The 16,421-nt window shown below is 42.0% G+C and overlaps 1 long non-coding RNA gene across 10 annotated transcripts in view; it reads right to left on the bottom strand.

Moving 5' to 3' along the window:
* The window catches only part of LOC103351145 (uncharacterized), a 163,982-nt gene that overhangs the window by 84,612 nt on the left and 62,949 nt on the right, over nt 1-16,421 (bottom strand). For all 10 annotated transcript variants that reach the window (XR_011380838.1, XR_011380836.1, XR_011380839.1 and 7 more), the window contains one exon: nt 10,392-10,449. This is a non-coding gene — a long non-coding RNA (uncharacterized lncRNA). The remainder of the gene's footprint in view (nt 1-10,391; nt 10,450-16,421) is intronic.

Here is a 16,421-nt window from a genome sequence, read left to right as displayed (position 1 = left end):
AACTCAGACAATAACAGTACTCAGACAATAACAGTATACTGTATCCCACTTGGCAGAGCATAGAAATTCCCTAGCATTATCATTCAAGCTTAAGACAGATAGGCTGCACCTGGATTAATGCTAAGATTGTAATTTGTCTGTTGTCAAGATTGTAATTGATATTAGTTTTGCATAGGCCTTAGGTCAGCTTGACCCTAGTAACCATGTATTCTCCCCCCAGCCCCGACCTGAGCAACCATGTATTCCTCCTCCCCTCCTTGTGGTTTATGCCTGTATAAACCCTGTTGCTTTGGCTTCAAGGTCAAGAGTTCTTTAGGGCATGAGCCTGCTCTTCATCATCAGCAATAAAGGACTATCAATTTTTATCAATGTGTGGTTTGCACTCTCTCAGGTACAAAAAAATGTGCACGAGAGAAATGCCAGATTACTTTTGGAGGATCTCCAATTAGACTCACAGCTGACTTCTCATCAGAAACCCTACAGGTTAGGAAAGAATGACAAGATATATTCCAGGTCTTCAGAGAAAAAAAACTGTCAACCCAGAATACTTTACCCTGCAAAGCTCTCATTTACAGGAGCCGCGGCTCACTAGGCTAATCCTCCGCCTGCGGCGCCGGCACCTCAGGTTCTAGTCCCGGTTGGGGTGCCGGATTCTGTCCTGGTTGCTCCTCTTCCATTGGAGGATGGCCCAGGTCCTTGGACCCTGCACCCGCATGGGAGACCAGGAGGAAGCACTTGGCTCCTGGCTTCGGATCGGCGCAGTGCGCTGGCCACATTGCGCCAGCAGCAGCGGCCACTTGGGGGTTGAACCAATGGAAAGGAAGACCTTTCTCTCTCTCTCTCTCTCTCTCTCTCTCTCTCTCACTGTCTAACTCTGCCTGTCAAAAAGAAAGAAAGAAAGAAAGAAAGAAAGAAAGAAAGAAAGAAAGAAAGTAAGTTATCACGTTGTCACCACTAGTCTAGCCAAAAGATGGTTAAGGATGTGCTACACACAGAAACACAGAAAATGGTCATCACTATGAAAGAAGGTAAAGGCAGAAAATCTCCCAGTAGAAGTACAAAGGAAATCCAAAGTAAACAATAGGAACATTTATGGGAAAATGGCAGGGCCAAGTCATTACTTATCAATAGTCACCTTGAATGTAAATGGCCTCAACTCTCCAGTTAAAAGATAGTGACTGGCTTAATGGATTGAAAAACAAGACTTATTTATTTGTTGCCTATAAGAAGCACATCTCACCAACAAAGATACACACAGAATGAAAGTGAAAGGATGGAAAAAGATTATGCATGCTAACAGAAACCAAGAAAGATCTTGTGTAGCCATCCTAACATCAAACAAAATAGACATTAACCAAAAACTGTTAAAAAGACAAAGAAAGGCACTAGGCAATGATTAAGGGATCAATTCAACAGGAAGATGTGACTATAATAAAGGTATATGCACCTAGTTACAGGGCACCTGACTATTTAAGAGAAATGTTAATGGATCTAAAGGAAGACATAGACTTCTATACAGTAGTAATGGGGGGCTTCAACATCCCACTTTCAGCAATGGACAGATCAACCAGAGAGAAAATCAGCAAGGAAACAACAGAGGTAATTAACACTAGAGACCAAATAGACCTAACAGATATCTATAGAACTTTTCATCCTACAGTTGCAGAATACGCATTCTTCTCACTAGTGCATGAAACTTTCTATAGGATAGACCACAGGTTAGGCCATAATGCAAGTCTCAGCAAATTCAAAAGAATCGAAATCATACCATGCATCTTCTGTGACCACAATGGAATGAAACTGGAAATCAACAACTCAAGAATCTCCAGAACATACGCAAACACATGGAGACTGAACAACATGCTCCTGAATGAACAATGGGTCACAGAAGAAATCAAAAGTTCAATCAAAAAACTATTGAGGAACAGTGTTTTTTTCTCATACTATTTGTTGAATGTGGGGAGCAACTTGGACTAGACTAAGTTACTGGAATTAAGACTTATTCTATGCATCTGCTCTCCCACAATATGGCACTGGGGGAGGAGTAAACAGCTTCTACGCAGCTGCCTCTCGCCAACTTGAGTGATGACCTGCAGGATCTGATCCTGCTCCTGATTGGAGGAGAGCAGCGTACTCGGTGTGTGGGCAGCAGAGTTGGGATTGGTGGAAGAGGACTATAAAGGAGGAGAGAGACAACATGCACCAGGAACATCTAAGGGGAACACCTGAGGAACATCTGAGCAGCCCCCCGAGAGCCGGCCAGTGGTGTGCCACTCCCCCGCGGAAGTGGGGAAAGTGGCAGGGGGAACCGCCCTTCCACGGAGGTGGAAGGGACAGTAGCCAACCCAGGAAGAACCAGCAGCAAACCCGGGGAGGGCTGAGCAGACGAAAGAACAGCGCAGGGTCCTGTGTCGTTCCTCCACAAAGAGGGGGAGCGACAGTTGAACTCTTTACTTAGTATACAGTTAATATTCTGTATATAAAGTTAATTGAAAATAGATTTTAGTAAAAAATAAGAATGGGAATATGAGAGGGAGGAAGATGAAGTGTGGGAGAGTGGGTGGGAGGGTGGGTAGGGTGGGAAGAATCACTATGTTCCTTAAGTTGTATTTATGAAATGCATGAAGTTTGTATACTTAAATAAAAGGCTTTTGGGGAAAAAAAAGAGAAAATGTTGGGAAACCTCTTTTTTACTTGAAAGGCAGAGAAACAGGAAAGAGTACTGCAATTCACAGGTTCATTTCCTAAATGCCTACAATGGCTAGGGGTAGGCCAGTGCCAAAGCCAGGAGCCAGGAACTCAATCCTGGGCTCTCACACACTTGGCAGAAATCCAATTACTTAAGCCATCACCATTACCTCCAAGGATCTGTATCAGCAGGTAGTTGGATTTAGGAGCTGGAGCCAGATATCAAACCTAGGTACTCTGATATGGGATGTAGCCCTCCTGTCATCTTAACTGTGTTAAATGCTTTCTCCAAATACTGGAAAGTATTTATGGATATTTACTAAGCATTTACTATAATGCCAGAAAATATACCATGCTCTTTATATAAATAGTTTATGTTCCTTAAACAAGTTACTGTCAAAAAACAAAATTACAACAGATGGAGGCCAATGTTGTGGTGTAGTGGATTAAGCCACCTTTTGTGATTCTGTCATCCCTTATCAAAGGTCCCATTTGAATCTTAGCTGCTCCACTTTTAATCCAGTCTTCCTGCTAATGAGCCTGGGACAGCAGCGGATGATGGCCCACGTGCTTGGACACCTGTCATGTGGGTGACCAGGATGGAGTTCCTGGCTCCTGGATTTGGCCTGGCCCATACTTGGCTATTGCAGCCATTTGGGGACTGAACCAGCATATGGAAGATCTCTCTCCCTGTCTCTTCCTCTTTCAGTAACTCTGCCTTTCAAATAAATAAATAAGTCTTTTTTTTTTTTTTTTTTTTTTTTTTTGACAGGCAGAGTTGATAGTGAGAGAGAGAGACAGAGAAAAAGGTCTTCCTTTTGCCGCTGGTTCACCCTCCAACGGCCGCTGCGGCTGGTGCGCTGTGGCCGGCACACCGCGCTGATCCGATGGCAGGAGCCAGGTGCTTCTCCTGGTCTCCCATGGGGTGCAGGGCCCAAGCACTTGGGCCATCCTCCACTGCACTCCCGGGCCACAGCAGAGAGCTGGCCTGGAAGAGGGGCAACTGGGACAGAATCCGGCGGCCCGACCAGAACTAGAACCCAGTGTGCCAGCGCTGCTAGGTGGAGGATTAGCCTATTGAGGCGCGGCGCCGGCCAAATACATCTTTTAAATTACAGCTATTTAAGTGTCTTTAACTTTTTATTCTGGAATTGAGCAATACTTCATTCCATAATTTGGAATAAGTGTTTCAGTGAGCTATACAGACGAGTTTGGTTTTACAGATAGAAAAGGGCTGAAGAAAACAGAAACAAAAACCAGAATGGATTGGTTATTTCTTTTTTTTTTTTTTTAATTTTTTTTTTTTGACAGGCAGAGTGGACAGTGAGAGAGAAAGACAGAGAAAGGTTTTCCTTCGCCGTTGGTTCACCCTCCAATGGCAGCTGCTGCTGGCGCGCTGTGGCCGGCGCATCGCACTGATCCGAAGGCAGGAGCCAGGTGCTTCTCCTGGTCTCCCATGCGGGTGCAGGGACCCAAGGACTCTGGTCATCCTCCACTGCACTCCCGGGCCATAGCAGAGAGCTGGCCTGGAAGAGGGGCAACCAGGACAGAATTCGGCGCCCTGACCGGGACTAGAACCCAGTGTGCCGGCACCTCAGGCGGAGGATTAGCCTATTGAGCCACGGTGCCGGCCTGGATTGGTTATTTCAAAGCTACTTTCCTGGTAAGGCAGGGACAGAGAACAACAGGTAAAAAGCTGAATGACTAACATCAGATTTCTTCAAGATTCCATTTTTATGAAAGGATTCAGCTAAAGGAAAGATCATTATCATAGCAATTGAATCTAGACTGGGAAAGCTGGCTGTTATTTCTCTAATTCTGATTTTTTGGGAAAGCTCAGTAAACAGCTTACTTTCAGCTTGATGATACAGAAGTTTAGCATGAGTGACTCTATTTTGATTTTTAACCTTTACTGTTGGGACCTAGTACTACAGCCTAGTCCAAAACAATGACCCCCTATATTTTTAATTTACCACTATTAAGGAAAGTACTACAGATACAAAAATGGAGGCTCACTGATAATAGGTACTGGTACCATGACCAAGGACATACAACTGAGTTAGGACTGAAAATCAAATTATCTTGCTGGTTTACAGCATCCCTACTCCCAGGTACACTTTTTACACTTAGAGTAACAGAAAGTTGATTTTCATGGTTACAAATCAATCTCAGAACCTTTTTCACTTACCATTGTGTCATTTAGCATTAGATACGTTAAGGAAAGAACTGAACCAGCAACCAAGAGAGATAGGTCTCCTCTGTCATGATCTAACAGTGTGATCTTGGACAAGTAAATTAACTGTTGAGATACTGTTTCATTTTTGAAATAAGGGGGAAATAGATCAGCTCTACCTAGTTCATAAACTTCTTAGAAAGTCATTTGAAAAATGCATGTGAAACACTTTGAAAATATAAAATCCAATATCTTTTTAGTTTTTTTATGATTGGGTTTTGAAATCAAAGGATGAAAGCAAATGCTGGAAGTGGGATATCTAATTGCCATAGAAAGCATACATGAATCACTTCTAATTTATTTTATTTTTGCAGTAGACAGTAACTTCAGAGAAAAGAGTATCTGAAAACTAGAAGCATTCCCCATAGGAAGGCTAACAATATCTCAGAACTTTTCAACTCACGGTAAAGATGAAAAAAGTGAAATGGATGATAAGTGAAAGTAAAGTGGCTTCCATAATTTGGGGCACTAGTGTTTAACTCATGGAACTCTGGGGCAGCTGCTGAGTCTGACCTACCTAACTAGCTCCCCATGGAACTCACTGGCTCAACTTGTCCCTGTAGTGAAGCCCTCAGCCCTCAAGTCACCTGGTAGGGCTGTACCTGTGGTTCACAAGAGGATTTTACAAAGGGCTTGCCCTGCTAAAGTTGAGAGAATGGTAAGATGATCTTATCAAACTAAGCAAGACAGGTACTGGCTTTGTCTATCCTTAAAGTTAGCACTTTCAGTCCCTTTAAGTGGGAAAATTCCAGTAGTCTTAAACATTTGCCCTGGTTGTATTGCTGATTCTATTTTAGTCCCCATATATTATACCTGATAATTATAAAAAGGAATTCCTTTTTTATCTTTTTTAAATTTTTATTTAATGAATATAAGTTTCCAAAGCACAGCTTTTGGATTACAATGGCCTTTTCCCCCCTATAACTTCCCTCCCACCCACAACCCTTCCATCTTCCGCTCCCTCTCCCATTCCATTTGCATCAAGATTCATTTTCAATTCTCTTTATATACAGAAGATCAATTTAGAATATATTAAGTAAAGATTTCAACAGTTTGCACCCACACAGAAACACAAAGTGTAAAATACTGTTTGAGTTCTAGTTATAGCATTAATTCACATTGTACAATACATTAAGGACAGAGATCCTACTAAGTGCAGTCACTCCTGTTATTGACTTAACAAATTGACACTCTTGTTTATGGTGTCAGTAATTACCCTAGGCTCTTGTCATGAGTTGCCAAGGCTATGGAAGCCTTTTGAGTTCACCGACTCTGATCATATTTAGACAAGGTCATAGTCAAAGTGGAAGTTCTCTCCTCCCTTCAGAGAAAGGTACCTCCTTCTTTGATGACCTGTTCTTTCCACTGGGATCTCACTCGCAGAGATCTTTCTTTTTTTTTTTTTTTTTTTTTTTTGCCAGAGTGTCTTGGCTTTCCATGCATAAAATACGCTCATGGGATCTTCACCCAGATCCGAATGCCTTAAGGGCTAATTCTGAGGCCAGAGTGCTATTTAGGACATCTGCCATTCTATGAGTCTGCTGTGTATCATGCTTCCCATGTTGGATCGTTCTCTCCTTCTTAATTCTATCAGTTAGTATTAGCAGACACTGGTCTTGTTTATGTGATCTCTTTGACTCTTAGACCTATCATTATGATCAATTGTGAACTGAAATTGATCACCTGGACTAGTGAGACAGCATTGGTACATACCACCTTGATGGGATTGAATTGGAATCTCCTGGCACATTTCTAAATCTACCGTTTGGGGCAATTGGAATTCTTTTTTTTTTCTGATAGAAAAAAACTTATTGCTATATATATGGATCATAATATAAGCTGTAGTAACATAAAACACAAATTCAGCTTGTTTTCTTCTTTTTTTTTCCCCAGAAAGCTTTTATTTAAGGAATACTAACTTCATGCATTTCATAAATACAGCTTTAGGAACATTGTGGACAGCACTGGGGTAGAGCAGGTAAAGCCTCCGCTTGCAGTGCCAGCATCCCATATGGGCACCAATTCAAGTCCCAACTGCTCCACTTCTGATACAGCTCCCTGCTAATGCACCTTGGAAAGCAGCAGAAGATGGCCCAAGAACTTGGGCCCCTGAATTCACATGGAAGACCCAGAAGAATCTCCTAGTTCCTGGCTTTTCTAATCTGCTCAGCTCTAGCCATTGGGGCCATCTGGGGAATAAACCAGCAGATGAAAGATCTCTCTCTCTTTCTCTGTAATTCTGCCTTTCAAATAAAATAAATAATTTTTTTAAAAAACTTTTTATTTGGCCAACTCTTTTAGAATTGAAATTTTGGAGATTTTGGGTAAAGTGATCATTTAAAATCAATGTCTTTGAACTATCCCTATATGTATCTGCAGCACGGTTCATGAAAGAAGAAATAATTCATTAGTATTTCTAGGAATGTCCTCAATCATTATCCCAAGCCTCCATCCCCAAGCTATAACAGGCAACTCTACAGCAAGGCATTAAAGGCAGGTAGGCCCTCCTTGCCATTTTAAAGAAATTCTACCAGGCTATTTGGTGTTCCTATTTCATGTTATCTATCATTTACAGCTAGTACAGTAAAGTAGAAAAGGCGCTGAATTGAAAATAGAGTTAGGAGACTTGATGTAAATACCAGGTTTGCCATTGAGTAGCTCTGTGACCTTTTCTGTGTTCACGTTCCATCAGCAATATATGAAACCTGAACCTACAGACCCAAGATTTTGTAATTGCCTCCTAACTAGGGGATTTCATTTTTCTTAAGAGAGGATGCCCTCTCTCCACCTCTTTTTCCTTGCTCAGGATGTACCCAAATACTTGAAACTGTACTCAGAATTAAGGACTTCAGTTTAGCTACCAGAGTATTGCTCGTACAGCAACTGTAAGACACTAAAGAAAAGGATCTCCTGCTACTGCAATTTACAGTCAAAATCTCTGGGGGCAGGTGTTTTATGCAGGTGTTTCATACAGTGTTTAAGACGCCACTTGGGATGCCTGCATCCCATATAAGAATGCCTGATTTGTATCCCAGGTATCTCACTTCCAATGTAGCTTGCTGCTGATGTGTAACTGGGAGGTAGCAGGTGGTGGCTCAAGTAGTTGGGTCCCTACCACTGACATGGGAGATAGAAGTTTAGTTCCTCACCACTTCTCTGGTTGTTGTGGATATTTGTAGAGTAAATCAAATTGGATAGATGAGCTCTCTCTCTCTCTCTCTCTCCTTCCTCCCTTTCAAATGGAATAACAATAAATAAGATGAAAAACAAATTTAAAAAAACCAAATCTCTGGTCTGGAGAATCTATAAGAGTGGGCTGAATTTCAACGCAATATCTCAAGACATAAAATTGCTGAAGACATTTAAAGAAACAACAAAGAATGTGGCTCTAATATGTTGAAATTGCCATGGCAACTCACACCAGGGCCATAATATCAGTGGAAAGCAAGCATCTGAGAATTGCCATGCCCTCTGGCTCTCCAGCAGCAGATGGGGTGATTGCTTCAAGAGAATGAGAGGGCAGCAGTCAGTGCAGTCAGTGTAAATGTCTTCTTTTCTTCACTGTCCACCCACACCACCTTCCCATGATTTGAAAAACCTCATAGCTGGGCCATCCTTGACTGGACACAACCCTGCTTTGAAGGAAGGCTTGTTTTCCATTCTTGCTCTGACTCACTCCTAATGTGTAGGTATCCAGAAAACCGGGAGCTTGGTGAGGGTGTAGACACATTGCTTGTGATTCTAGGGATGACTTGAAGCCTAGAGAGGAGGGAGGCTAGGAAATGTCTTCAGGTGTGTCCAGGAAGAAATGGTGTGGCTGAACACAGAGCAATGACATTGCACAATCATCCTTTAATTTAGGCAAAGTTTCAACATGTGATAAGCACCTACCATTGGTAGTGTTTGCACACATTTGTAATGTTTCCTTCAGTTCTGGAAGGTTAAGTTCCTCTATCAAAGTAACAATTTTATTTGGGAAGTGCAGAAAGTATTCCCTTCCACAACTACTCTATAAGTTAATTTAAAAAAAAAAATTGAGGAGTGGCACTGTGGCGTAGGGTAAAGCCACCGCTTGCAGTGCTGGTATCCCATATGGTGCCAGTTCAAGTCCCGGCTGCTCCACTTCCGATGCGGCTCTCTACTATGGCCTGGGAAAGCAGTAGAGGATGGCCCAAATCCTTGGGCCCCTGCATCCATGTGGGAAACTCAGAGGAAGGCTCCTGGCTCCTGGCTTCAGAGCAGTGCAGCTTTGGCCATTGAGGCCAGTTGGGGAGTGAACTAGTGGACAGAAGACCTCTCTCTCTCTCTCTTTCTCTCTCTGCCTCTCCTCTTTTTGTGTAACTCTGACTTTCAAATATATAAATAAACCTTTAAAAAAAGAAAGATATATATATATGTATATATATGTGTGTGTGTGTGTGTGTGTGTGTGTATATATATATATAGAGAGAGAGAGAGAGAGAGAGAGATACAGTAAGAGAGATCTATCTGTTTGGTCCACCCCCCCACACCCCGAAGTGGCTGCAACAGCCAGGTTGAGCCAGGCCAAAGCTAGGAGCCAGATGCTTCATCCGGTTCTCCCACATGGGTGGCAGGGACCCAAGAAGTAGGGCCATCCACTGCAGCTCTCCCAGGGAGAGCAGGGAGCTGGATGTGAAGTAGAACAGCTGGGGCTCAAACCAGCACCCACACAGGATGCTGGCGTTGCAGGGAGCAGCTTTACCAGCTGCTACAATGCCAGCCCCAATTTTCTTTTTCTCAGTTTTCATGGATAAGTATAGAAAGAGAGTCTGCTTTGAGGAGGATGGCCCAAGTCCTTGGGCCCTGCACCCGTGTGGGAGACCAGGAGAAGCACCTGGCTCGTGGCTTTGGATCATCGCGATGTGCCGGCGCAGTGCGCCAGCTGCAGCGCACCGGCTGCAGCGGCCATTAGGGGGTGAACCAACGGAAAAGGAAGACCTTTCTCTCTGTCTCTCTCACTGTCCACTCTGCCTGTCAAAAAAAAAAAAAAAAAAAAAAAAGAGTCTGCTTTGTGTAAATAAATCATATACTGGATAAGAAAGCAGGGAGGCTCATGTATATACAGTACTCTTTCAAAAGAGTTTGCCATTTCATGGACAACCAATATAATACTGGGAGTCAGGTAAAGGAAAGTTGGCTGTACCTATGGTCAGACTTGATACTGCAAATTAGATTCTGGTAATATGAATCTACTTTTTAACAGTTTGTTTCTTTTAAGTAAGAAATGCATACACATGGGAATAAAACGACCCACAATGAAAAGGCTCTGTCTCCCTATTCCTTACCTTCCAGTTCTCACTCCCAGATGCAACCACATTCATGGCTTTTTGTAGAGTCTTCCAGAGTACTTTAGGAATTTACATGTACTCTTGTTTTTTTTTTTTTTTTACTTCTTTAACTTAAAAATATACATTGGAAACATTTCCCTATTTATAGATATTATCCTTACCTCATTCCTTTAAATTGTGTGTGCAAAATATAGTCCACAGGTCAAATTCATTCTCCACCTGTTTCAATAAACAAAAGTTTTATTAGAACATCCATTTCTCTTCCCATTGTCTGTGACTGCTCTTGAGCTACAATGGCAGTATTGAGTAATCATGACCCAGACTCTATGGTGACAAAGGCTAAAATATTTGGCCCTTTCCTTTAGAGAAAAAGTCTGATGACTTTGCCTTTTTTTAAAAAAAATAATGAATTTATTTTATTTGAAAGGCAGAGTTATAGAGAGAGAGGGAGAGAGACAAGGTAGAGGAGAGAGAGAGAGAGAGAGAATCTTTCATCCACTGGTTCACTTCCCAAATGGCTGCATCAGCCAGGCCAAAGCCAGGAGCCAGGAGCTTCATCTGGGTCTCCCATGTGGGTGGCAAAGGCCCAAGGACTTGAGCCATCCTGTGCTGCTTTCTCAGGCACATTAGCAGGAAGTCGGATCAGAAGTAGAGCACCTGGGGCTGCAATCGGCACCCATAAGGGATACCAATGCTGCAGGCAGCAGTTTAACCTGCTGCGCCACAGTTAGCCCCCCCTGATTTTGCTTTAAATGACTATGTAGTGACCAGCATTGGTGTGCAGCAGGTTAAGCCATCGCTCGTGAAGCCTGCATGCCATACTGGAATGCTGGCTTCAGTCTTGGCTGCTCCATTTATGCTCTAGCTCTCTGCTAATGCACATGGAGAGGCAATGGAACATGACACACTCACATGGTAGATTGGGGTGGAGTTCTTAGCACCTGGCTTCAGCCTGGCCCAACCATGGCTGTTGCAGCCATCTGGGGAATGAACCAACAGATGGAAGTTCTCTCTCTCTCTGTCCTTCCCTCTCTTTATATCTCTTTGCCTTTCAGATAACTAAATAAATCTTAAAATAATAATAATAATAAATGACTGTGTAATATTCTAGGCATGCAGAGGTGTATTTAAATAGCTCTTCATGAAAGGACATATAGGTCATTTGTAGTTATATTCTTACAAATCCTGGTGCAACTATAGACTAGTTTATGTGTCATTCTCACACTTGTGTAAAGGTTGTTATCTGAATAAGTACCTAGGAATGAGCCTGCTGGGGAAAAATGGCACAGGCTTTTCACTAACACACTTATTAATTTGGTCTTATCAGCATCAACAATATTGAGGAATTTAGAAGACAGATCAAGTGTAAGAATCAATTGAAGGGACACATGTTTGGCACAGCAGCAAAGATACTCCTTGGAATACCTTCATCCTCTATTAAAGTTCCTGGGTACAAGCCCAGACTCTGCTTCCAAGCCAGCTTCCTGCTAAGGCACACCATGGGAGGCAGCAGATGTGGTTCAAGAGCTTGAGTTCCTGCCATCCACGTGGGAGACTCAGATTAAGTTCTGGGCCCCTGGCTTCTGCTTGGCCCACGCCCGATTTTGTGGCCTGTTAGGGAGTGAACCAGTGGATGGAAGATCTTTGTCTCTCTGTCCTTCAAATATAATTTAAATAAATCAATAAAAATTTTTAAAAAAACCATTCAATTGAGGACTATGTTGCTGGGAGATGAAATGAAAAGAACTACTCCAAAGAGGAATAAATGGTTGCTTTCAGCCATATACTCAGACGGTGAGTAGAGGGATAGAAAATACCAGTATCAGCGTTGAGCAAACCATGCACTACTGTTAAGGTCACCCTTTGTCCTATTTGCAAACTCCCCCCCTCATCAGTTCCCACTTCCCACCCCCATGCTCTCTTCCTAAAAAGAGCTGTGTCAGAGCCTCGGAGGCAAACATGTGTGGCTGTTGGAGCTGCTGCCTTTCAAGGACAGCTGTGTAGATCACCAGGGTCACCAGAGAGCTTGACTTTGTATGGACAGATTCACTCGACTCTGACTTTGCTAGTCCAAACAGGTCTTGGCAATGGGGCATTGGGTGTCCCAGCCCTTGGAGGCCAGTTTGAGTTCATTCTTAGGAAGGGGAAATCTGGAGTCAATGAGTTTTGGGCATAGAGTCATCCCTAGGAGACACTAAAGGGTTTAGATCTTCCTATAGAAAGTGAGAGGTAGAACCCAGAATGCAGAACAACTCAGATTTCTACCTTCACCTACTGAGCCCTGCTTTGTGCCAGGAAGTGTGCTAGAGGTGAGTAAACAAGAACAGAAAAGAAAATGTGGCTCTCTGTGTAGGGAGACAGATAGACGTGCAGTTCACACATGTGCATACCTTTAAAATTTTTTGAGAAAAACACAGGAATAGTTGACATCTGTCAGACAAAGTGTGAACAACTAACTCAAAGTGGTTAACAGATCAACATTAGATCTCACTACGTTCCTTTTGATTGTGTCATGTCTTTGCAAAACTAGGTTTTTGGCAATTGCTGTGCTAAAAAGCAGGTACTGTGCAAAATCAAGCATGCAAGAGGAAATAAGGGTGATGATGTACAACCTGATTCCAAGTCTGAGAAGCTCTGCATGCTCCACAGGTGCACCCCTAATTGTGGCTACTTACAAATGACATAAAATACATTATTTTTTCTTTCAGTTTATGTGACATATTTTCAAATGACAACTATGTTGTTAAAGTTGCTTATAAAGTATTAAATATTACAAAGTAATAAATATAACTGCTAGGTATTTCTCTGGGCCTGTGCTATACTGTGAAACAGTTATGGAAACCCTAATAATATGGGGGAACCAGATAGGAGGAAGGTAGCTGGAAGAAATTTTTTCCATAATTTCCATGTAGTCTTGTATCTATCCCCTTACCTGGCAATCCAGCTAACAATGAGATAACACATGAAGAATTCAGCTCAGAGCTTGGCACATAGTGAATAAACACTGGCCAGTATCAATCCACAGAATCCTGAGCACCACAGGGAAGTAATATTTAACCCTAACCACTCTCATTACATCAGCTTCAAATTCATAGTCAAGTCTGCAGCTTCTCATATCCAGTGCTGTTGCCATGGTTCCTGCAGTATCTGGAGTCAACCAGTTCCTTCTGAAATCAATAAATTAGCAATCTCTCTAAAGCTTGTTGCCATTTTGTTTGAATGACTTCATGGCCAGTCTTTTGTTGGGGTTTTACTCATCATTTTAGTTCATAAAATGATTATTCTGTTAGGAAAAAATGGATTTTAGTAAATCCAGTGGTGATATTGCTTCTAGGACTTTGTCTACTATTTCGGTTTTTCTAAAATTTCTTGCAGCTTGGATATAGTGTGGTTTGCATTTTTTTTAAAAAAAGCTAATTTGCCTTCTAAGATATTTTTCCCCTCCAAGAGATAAATTTATTAATAATTCACTACTCCTCACTTGAAAAAACACACTTTCATTTTGAATACTACCTAAATTTCAAAGCACTCATGAAGATGACTATTTATATCATTGGATAGAGCCTTCCTGGTTTTTACCAAACCTGGTAACTTTACTGCCAGTTCTAGGTGAGTTTTCAGAACTTGCTAGGCTTGTTAATATTAGTAAAGACAGGTCAGATTTAGATGAAGGCGGGGAGAATGACAGCATTCCAACTGTCCAGATCAATGGTTCTCAAATAGAGTGGTGGTGGCGAGTGGAAGTGAACCAGAGAATGCAAGATAATTTCCTTCCTTCCTTCTTTCCTTCCTTCCTTCCTTCCTTCCTTCCTTCCTTCCTTCCCTTTCTCTCTCTCTCATCCTCTATGACACTCTGCCTTTCAATTAAATAAAAAAAAGTTGTTTTTTTTTTTTTAAAAGGCAAAGTTAAAAAAGAGAACAAGAGACAGAAAAAAAGAGATCTTGCATCCACTGGTTCACTCCCCAAATGGCTGCAATGGCCAGAGCTTGGGCCTGGTCAAAGCCAGAAGTCTAGAAATCTATCTGGATCTTGGATGTGGGTGGCAGTGGCCCAAGCACTTGGGTCATCTTCCGCTGCTTTCGCAGGCACATTGGCAGGAAGCAGGATTGGAAGTGGAACATCCGGGACTCAAACCAGCTGTGATGCTGGCATCATAGGCAGTGGCTTAACCTGCTATGTCACAATACTGGCTCCATAAATAAATATTTAAAAGAAATAAAACTTAAAAGTTTCTAATATGCACTCAGGGTTGAGAACCATGAATCTAAATGAAAAGAAAGGTTATTTTCTTACTAGTCTACTAGTCATGCACACACAGAGAAGGAACTCAGTTATAGGACCAGGACGCTGTGATGTCTCTCTCAATGTAGAAATGTTTTGTTGCCGGTATTATTCCCTAGGGGCTATGTTGACTACATGAACCGGGAAATATTTGAGGGGCAGGTGTTTGGCACAGCAGTTAAGATGCCATTTGGGACATCCATATTGGCAGAGTAATTGGACTCCAGTTCCAATTCCACTCCCAATTCTAGCTTCCCACTAATGCACATCCTGGGAGGCAGCAGGGGATGTCTCAAGTACTTGGACCCCTTCTACCCACATGAGAGACCCTTATGGAGTTCTTGGTTCCTAGTTTTAGCCTGGCCCTGTTCTGGCTGTTGCAGGCCTTGGGCGAGTGAGCCAGCAGATGCGGAATCAATCTCTCTCTCTCTCTCTCTCTCTCTCCCTCCCTCTCTCTCTCTTTCTGTTTCTCCCCCCCCTCTACCTTTCAAATAAATGCAATTTTTTAAAATAGAATTATTTGGGATTCTTCACTCCTGTGGCTTTACCTAAGACATTTAACATTTTGTGGCTGATTGATGCATAGCCAAAATTTTATGTATTTGTAAATTCTCAAAGGCTTTCTTAATCTTTTTCACAAAATTACAATTACACAACCCTGCACCTGTACCCCACAGCCTGACTTTCATGTGTACTGGAGTCTCAAGGGTACAGGAATATTTCTGCAGTGGATCTCATGCACCAGTGAAACCTGGATGCTTCTGAGCAGCCTGAAAGGCCAAAGGAAGGTTTTCCCACTTATTCTGTCTCTGTCCCTTTCACCCCTGCTCCTAATCCCACAGCAGTACTGGCCAAGCAGATGGTTAGGGTGCAATGCCCTAGAGGTTAACAGATGTGAATTTTGATGGAACAATGAAAGAACAGACTTTTCCATCACTGAACCCTAACCAAGCCCAGCAAACAAACTTCATATAGCTGACTTTTAAATATTCCAGGCCAGGGTCAAAAGACTTTTCAGGGTAGGGGGAGAAGTAGAAGTAAAAAAGCAAGACTGATTTCAACATCCTAGGAAATGAACTTTTTTAAGCAGACAATCTACTACTCATATCCCAAGAGTTAGGTATTAACATAAGACTGGAATTTCAAGAAAATGGAAGATCTGGGAAGCTCAGCACTCAACCTGAAAAAGTAGGGAAACTCTATTGCCACTTGATGCCTGGAGCCCTCCTTAAAGGGCTCTAGATGTTTAGGGAAACATCCTTGTTTCTCTGATCTGTGATGAACTAGCAAAGTGTTTTATCAAAATGGAGTCCAGTCCCACAAACACAGTCCTCAAGAGTCCAAGAGTTTTCTTTTCTTTTCTTTTTTTTTTTTTTTGAGTTCCAGTTTTTCTTTTTCCTATACCTTTTTTTTTTTAACTTTTATTTAATGAATATAAATTTCCAAAGTATGACCTATGGATTACAATGGCTTCCCCCCATACCGTCCCTCCCACCCACAACCCTCCCCCCTCCCACTCCCTCTCCCCTTCCATTCACATCAAGATTCATTTTCGATTATCTTAATATACAAAGATCAGCTTAGTATACATTAAGTAAGGATTTCAACAGTTTGCTCACACACAGAAACATAAAGTGAAAAATAGTAGATGATTTTTTTTAAATGATGATGAAATCAGATCAGACCTATTGTCATGTTTAATCCCAGTGAGAGTCTAGTTGGGAATTGATAATTTCTTTTTTTTTTTTTTTACAGAAGATCAGTTTAGTATGCATTAAGTAAAGATTTCAACAGTTTGCACCCCCATAGAAACACAAAGTGAAATATATTTTTTGAGTACTCGTTATAGCATTAAATCTCAATGTACAGCACATTAAGGATAGAGATCCTACATGAGGAGTAAGTGCAC

This window comes from Oryctolagus cuniculus, chromosome 12, assembly GCF_964237555.1.
Source record: "Oryctolagus cuniculus chromosome 12, mOryCun1.1, whole genome shotgun sequence".
Classification (NCBI taxonomy): Eukaryota; Metazoa; Chordata; class Mammalia; order Lagomorpha; family Leporidae; genus Oryctolagus; species Oryctolagus cuniculus.
This window is presented reverse-complemented; position numbering and strand designations above follow the sequence as displayed.